The sequence below is a fragment of the Protopterus annectens genome, chromosome 13.part0 (assembly GCF_019279795.1).
Source record: "Protopterus annectens isolate FY-2018-M chromosome 13.part0, PAN1.0, whole genome shotgun sequence".
Taxonomy (NCBI): Eukaryota; Metazoa; Chordata; order Ceratodontiformes; family Protopteridae; genus Protopterus; species Protopterus annectens.
In genome coordinates, this window is record NC_056747.1 from 141,971,440 (window position 1) to 141,978,374 (window position 6,935).

The following is a 6,935-nucleotide window of genomic DNA, read 5'->3' on the forward strand; positions in this document are numbered from 1 at the left end:
ACTGGAAGATAGTCATAGTCATGGTGATGTAGTAGGTGTTTTGCTAAGAAGTAGGGGTGGGTGTGGGATAGTTTAGTTTGATTATAGGTAGGGGTGGGAGTGGTTTAGGGTCGTTGCGTCTGATTGGTGGGAGTAAGTAGGGGGTGTGGTGTATGGAGGAATAAATGTAGGAGCCCTAGGGGTGGGTGGGATATGGGGTAGGGTGGGGAGCGAAGCGGGGCCAGCAGAAGTAGGCTGAAGACAATCAGTGAGGAGGAAGACTCTGTAGGTCGTTCTAAAGGTAGAGGAAGGTGAACAATAATAAGAGGTTAAAAGGTAGAAATGCAGGAGGAAACTGGAGATGATAGTTCTAAGGATGTCTTAGGACAGTAAGAGATAATATATGTGAGCCCGAATAAAGGCTGGGAACAGAGGTACTGGGGGCAAAGATGCAGGGGTAGGTTAGAAGAGAGAGTGTTGAAAGGTAGTGAGTTAGAAAGATAAAGTATGAGGACGCCACCTAGTGGGCAGCAGGTATATAGCAGGGGATAGGTAACCTGCAAGGGGAGAAGGTCTAGGCAGGGAGAAGGATTGAGTATAGAGGGCCAAGTGGGTAGTATACAGAATGGTAGGAGTAGTGGGGGGGGGTCCGGCTGCTGGCTAGGCTACCTGAGATTCAACTGAAGTTTTAACATTAATATATGAGGTACAGTATCAATACGTACATTCAAAGCCTTTCCCAAGGAAAGGTAACACTTGTAGTTCTGTAGCTATAACACTTGTAGTTGAAGGGTAAGTGTCTTAGTTTACACTACTGTTCAAAAGGACCTGGCTGGTGTTATTCAGGTGTTTGGTGTAGGACCAAGCTGGAACACAGTGATTCAAAGCCTTTCCCAAGGAAAGGTAACACTTGTAGTTCTGTAGCTATAACGTAGCTATAACACTTGTAGTTGAAGGGTAAGTGTCTTAGTTTACACTACTGTTCAAAAGGACCTGGCTGGTGTTATTCAGGTGTTTGGTGTAGGACCAAGCTGGAACACAGTGCTGGTAGGATAGAAAGAGAGAGAAAAGAAGTAAATCACAGTGTAAGTTCAATAGGAAGTAGGTGTAGGTATAAAGCAGACTCAGATGCATATACAAATACAGTAAACAGTAAGGTACAGCACAGTCTAGTATTCTTCACTCTATAAACATCAAAAGTATTAAGAATCAGAGCAGTAAAAACAACACAGTCTAGAATTCATCGCTCTATAAATATCAAAAGCATTACAAGTCAGGGCAGTAATAACAGTGTGAGCAATGACCTGTTACAAGCTAAGAGAGCATGGCCAGGGTATTACGTAGTATTGGCGGCTCAGGTGGAACATTCCAAGTAAAAGCAAAGTAACCTACTGAGGGTTTAGTGAGAGCTAGGTACATCCACTACAATCCATAAGCACAATGCAATAAAAGCCTCAGCGTGTGGAACATATATGGGGACAGTAGTCAAGTTAATTGCTTTAGTTAACAGTTTAACCGCTAGACATGCCCAAAAACATAGGAATATCATAAAGTAGCATCCAGGGTACAGCTATAGCATATCACGTGTATTGCGCTCAGCTGGAGGCAGTGATAGGATAAAAGTCAAGCTGTGTGCCCTTAAATTATAGTAAATCAGAGATTAAATGCTAACTGAAGTCCCAAATACCGGATAAGTTAAAAACATGGGGCTAATTACTTCCAATTAGAAGCCTCAAGCAAGCCGCTCAGATAGTGGAAGCCATGAGAAGTACAAGCGCATACAGCGCTCAGTCCGTAGCTGCATCTGTTTAAGCAGTAAAGCTGTGTCCCATTAAATTTAAATAGAAGCCCTAAGCAGTCTTCTCAGATAGTGGGAGCTTTAGGAACTACAAGCGCATACAGCGCTCACTCCGTGGCTGCAACGGACTAGAGAGTAAAGCTGTGTCCCATTAAAGTAATTAAAAGCCCCAAGCAAACCGCTCTGATAGTAGGAGCTTTAAGAACTACAAGCGCTTACAGCGCTCAGTCCGTGGCTGCATCTAGTTAAAAAGTGAAGCTATGTCCCATTAAATTAAATATGAGAGCAGTGAAAACACTATTTGTAGCCCCTAACAGTACAAAAGTGTTAACATAGCATTTAGATCAACAAACGTGTAAAGCGCTCCATTAGAGGGAGCGTTTGGTTCAAAAGTAAAGCTGTACTGTATTAAAATAGAGTTGTTAGCAGTCAAACGCTAAATGTAGCCTCAAAACAGTACATCATTGGAATCATAGGGCTGGTCGCATTTATAATGAGGTCCGCACACACCACTCTGATAGTGGAAGTATTTGCAACCACAAGCTAGAGGTTTTATAACATAAGAAGATCAAAAGACTAGCGAAAACAACAAATTAAGCACAACAGTACATGAAATATAAACCTAGCATTCATAACAACTACTACAAGCCGTTTGTAATGCGTTCAATAATGAATATGATTGCATCACGAAACCACGATTAAAAAACCAAGGACGTGTACTACATATCAGTAACATCTAGATAGAACAGATATCAGTGTGGATCCTATGGATACACTAAGTTCCAAAAATACAAGCCACGTGCGACTCCTACAACGTAGCAGCATATGTTGAAAATAACATAGAAAGCAGTAAGACTACCATAGTACATCAGAATTCATCCTAGGAACCGACAGTGGCACAATAGATCTTACATTTAGATTTTACAATAGTTGTCACACTTACTGTATTGCACACACAGGAGCGGAGCTCACAGCAGCCAGGTGGGATAAGGGTGGAAGAAAGATGGCGTCGCTATAAAATAGGGTATATTTATAAGGTGAGTTGGAGTGTTGGGGACAGGGGGAGGGGAAAAGAGATAATAGCGGGAGGGGGCAAAAACCACGAGACTAAGCTAAAGAGGACAGGCAAATGACATCAATACCTGTGTAGGAAGGAGGGGTTTAGTGAGCTGAGATAGTAGAGTATTTGGGAGGGGGAAGGGAAGGTAGGGGATATAGAACGGAAGGAAGACAAGAATATGGGACCACAGTATTGTTAAATGTATAGGTGTAGGAGATAAGTAGAAGTACAGCAACCGAGAGAGAAAACAGTAGGTAATGCAGATAACAGAATGAACAGGACAGGTGAGTATGAGACAAGACAGCAGAAGTAGGCTGAAGACAATCAGTGAGGAGGAAGACTCTGTAGGTCGTTCTAAAGGTAGAGGAAGGTGAACAATAATAAGAGGTTAAAAGGTAGAAATGCAGGAGGAAACTGGAGATGATAGTTCTAAGGATGTCTTAGGACAGTAAGAGATAATATATGTGAGCCCGAATAAAGGCTGGGAACAGAGGTACTGGGGGCAAAGATGCAGGGGTAGGTTAGAAGAGAGAGTGTTGAAAGGTAGTGAGTTAGAAAGATAAAGTATGAGGACGCCACCTAGTGGGCAGCAGGTATATAGCAGGGGATAGGTAACCTGCAAGGGGAGAAGGTCTAGGCAGGGAGAAGGATTGAGTATAGAGGGCCAAGTGGGTAGTATACAGAATGGTGGGAGTAGTGGGGGTCCGCTGCTGGCTAGGCTACCTGAGATTCAACTGAAGTTTTAACATTAATATATGAGGTACAGTATCAATACGTACATTCAAAGCCTTTCCCAAGGAAAGGTAACACTTGTAGTTCTGTAGCTATAACGTAGCTATAACACTTGTAGTTGAAGGGTAAGTGTCTTAGTTTACACTACTGTTCAAAAGGACCTGGCTGGTGTTATTCAGGTGTTTGGTGTAGGACCAAGCTGGAACACAGTGATTCAAAGCCTTTCCCAAGGAAAGGTAACACTTGCAGTTCTGTAGCTATAACGTAGCTATAACACTTGTAGTTGAAGGGTAAGTGTCTTAGTTTACACTACTGTTCAAAAGGACCTGGCTGGTGTTATTCAGGTGTTTGGTGTAGGACCAAGCTGGAACACAGTGATTCAAAGCCTTTCCCAAGGAAAGGTAACACTTGTAGTTCTGTAGCTATAACGTAGCTATAACACTTGTAGTTGAAGGGTAAGTGTCTTAGTTTACACTACTGTTCAAAAGGACCTGGCTGGTGTTATTCAGGTGTTTGGTGTAGGACCAAGCTGGAACACAGTGATTCAAAGCCTTTCCCAAGGAAAGGTAACACTTGTAGTTCTGTAGCTATAACGTAGCTATAACACTTGTAGTTGAAGGGTAAGTGTCTTAGTTTACACTACTGTTCAAAAGGACCTGGCTGGTGTTATTCAGGTGTTTGGTGTAGGACCAAGCTGGAACACAGTGATTCAAAGCCTTTCCCAAGGAAAGGTAACACTTGTAGTTCTGTAGCTATAACGTAGCTATAACACTTGTAGTTGAAGGGTAAGTGTCTTAGTTTACACTACTGTTCAAAATGACCTGGCTGGTGTTATTCAGGTGTTTGGTGTAGGACCAAGCTGGAACACAGTGATTCAAAGCCTTTCCCAAGGAAAGGTAACACTTGTAGTTCTGTAGCTATAACGTAGCTATAACACTTGTAGTTGAAGGGTAAGTGTCTTAGTTTACACTACTGTTCAAAAGGACCTGGCTGGTGTTATTCAGGTGTTTGGTGTAGGACCAAGCTGGAACACAGTGATTCAAAGCCTTTCCCAAGGAAAGGTAACACTTGTAGTTCTGTAGCTATAACGTAGCTATAACACTTGTAGTTGAAGGGTAAGTGTCTTAGTTTACACTACTGTTCAAAAGGACCTGGCTGGTGTTATTCAGGTGTTTGGTGTAGGACCAAGCTGGAACACAGTGATTCAAAGCCTTTCCCAAGGAAAGGTAACACTTGTAGTTCTGTAGCTATAACGTAGCTATAACACTTGTAGTTGAAGGGTAAGTGTCTTAGTTTACACTACTGTTCAAAAGGACCTGGCTGGTGTTATTCAGGTGTTTGGTGTAGGACCAAGCTGGAACACAGTGATTCAAAGCCTTTCCCAAGGAAAGGTAACACTTGTAGTTCTGTAGCTATAACGTAGCTATAACACTTGTAGTTGAAGGGTAAGTGTCTTAGTTTACACTACTGTTCAAAAGGACCTGGCTGGTGTTATTCAGGTGTTTGGTGTAGGACCAAGCTGGAACACAGTGATTCAAAGCCTTTCCCAAGGAAAGGTAACACTTGTAGTTCTGTAGCTATAACGTAGCTATAACACTTGTAGTTGAAGGGTAAGTGTCTTAGTTTACACTACTGTTCAAAAGGACCTGGCTGGTGTTATTCAGGTGTTTGGTGTAGGACCAAGCTGGAACACAGTGATTCAAAGCCTTTCCCAAGGAAAGGTAACACTTGTAGTTCTGTAGCTATAACGTAGCTATAACACTTGTAGTTGAAGGGTAAGTGTCTTAGTTTACACTACTGTTCAAAAGGACCTGGCTGGTGTTATTCAGGTGTTTGGTGTAGGACCAAGCTGGAACACAGTGTTTATTGCACACACAGGAGCGGAGCTCACAGCAGCCAGGTGGGATAATATTCTATTAGCAAATGAAGAATTAAGAAATCTGGGCCCCAAATGTCAGTTCTCATATAAACGAGGCAAAACATTAGGTGGCCTGTTTTCACACTACAAGCACAAAGAAAGTGGGGGCGCTATCTATAAACAGATGACAATCACTGGTGACCAACTTCTGGGCACTTTTCCATGTGGCCATTGTGGATCCTGTAACCAAGTAAGTAAATTAAAACAATTTACTATTGTTAATGCAAGTAGAGTCTATGATCTAAGAGTTTTTGGCAATTGCAGTAGTAGTTGGGTTATATATTTAGCAACGTGTCAATGTTCAGCATTTTATGTTGGGCAAACATCACGATCACTCAGAGTAAGGATGAGTGAACATAAGAGTGACATCAGAAATAAGAAGGAGACCAATGTTCTGTACAGACACACCTCGAAACATACTAATGCCAGATTTATGTTCATGATCATTGACAAAATAACTGGTGACAGGAGCAACCAACAGGGGTGGCATAGTATTTTGAACCACAAAGAAAAATATTGGATCATTCGCCTTGGGGCACTATTTCCCCCGGGCCTCAATGGCCACTTATAATCTGTTTGTGGAAGATAATTGGGCTAATACACGTTGGAACCATCATAAATAATAATATATGTGTTGTGACTGGGAAGAATATATATATATAAAGAAGAGATATATGTTTTCAATTATTAAATTGGATTATATGGGTTTTTTCATTCATATGTTTAGCTTATGAACTGACATTGTTCTTGCTGTAAGTTCACACATGCTATATCTCAGATCCAATACTTTACATATGAGCTGGGCTGTATGCCGCTGTTGCTAAAATATGTTGGTTGATTGTAACAATATTTACTAACTGGGCAGCTAAATATACCCAGTTATATGCTATTGTATTTCAATATAATTTTGCCCTTATGACAATATTACCAGTATATCTGGTATATTACTATTTACACAGCATTATGATGTTATATCAGCCGACCATGTTCAGACTGTCTATTTTTTATATTATATAACATAGCATCTAATATCAAATGTTTCACTAATATATTATACGTTGTAGTTAAAATTTCACGTTATACTATTATTATTTTATATTATTTGAACAATGTATTTGCCATTAGTATATATTCATATGCTATTGGGGACTTTGTTCTTTGTTCTCAGTATATGTCATTGCATCGGGATACAATTGATAGAACTTTCAAAGTTATTTAAAACTAATATTATGTATATTGGGGTCCTATGTTGTAATTATGGCAAAAATCTGTAATGGTTTAAAAATAATATTATGCTGTAGTATTGTCTTGGAATGCCTCTATTTGACTATGATGATACATGTACTGAAATACTATTGTAAAATTTATAATTGGATTGGACTATACCATGTTTCCATTGGTTGGTGGGTTGTATAAATATTCATGAAATTTTGTGCATGACAAATGTT

General features: G+C 40.5%; 1 long non-coding RNA gene across 1 annotated transcript; it reads right to left on the minus strand.

The window, feature by feature from the left end:
* Nucleotides 1-677: 677 nt before the first annotated feature.
* On the minus strand, nt 678-4,408 carry LOC122817667. The gene is made up of 2 exons (XR_006367311.1): nt 3,617-4,408; nt 678-1,023 (listed from the first exon to the last, which is right to left on the minus strand). It is a non-coding gene; the product is annotated as an uncharacterized LOC122817667 (long non-coding RNA).
* Between the last annotated feature and the right edge of the window lie 2,527 nt (nt 4,409-6,935).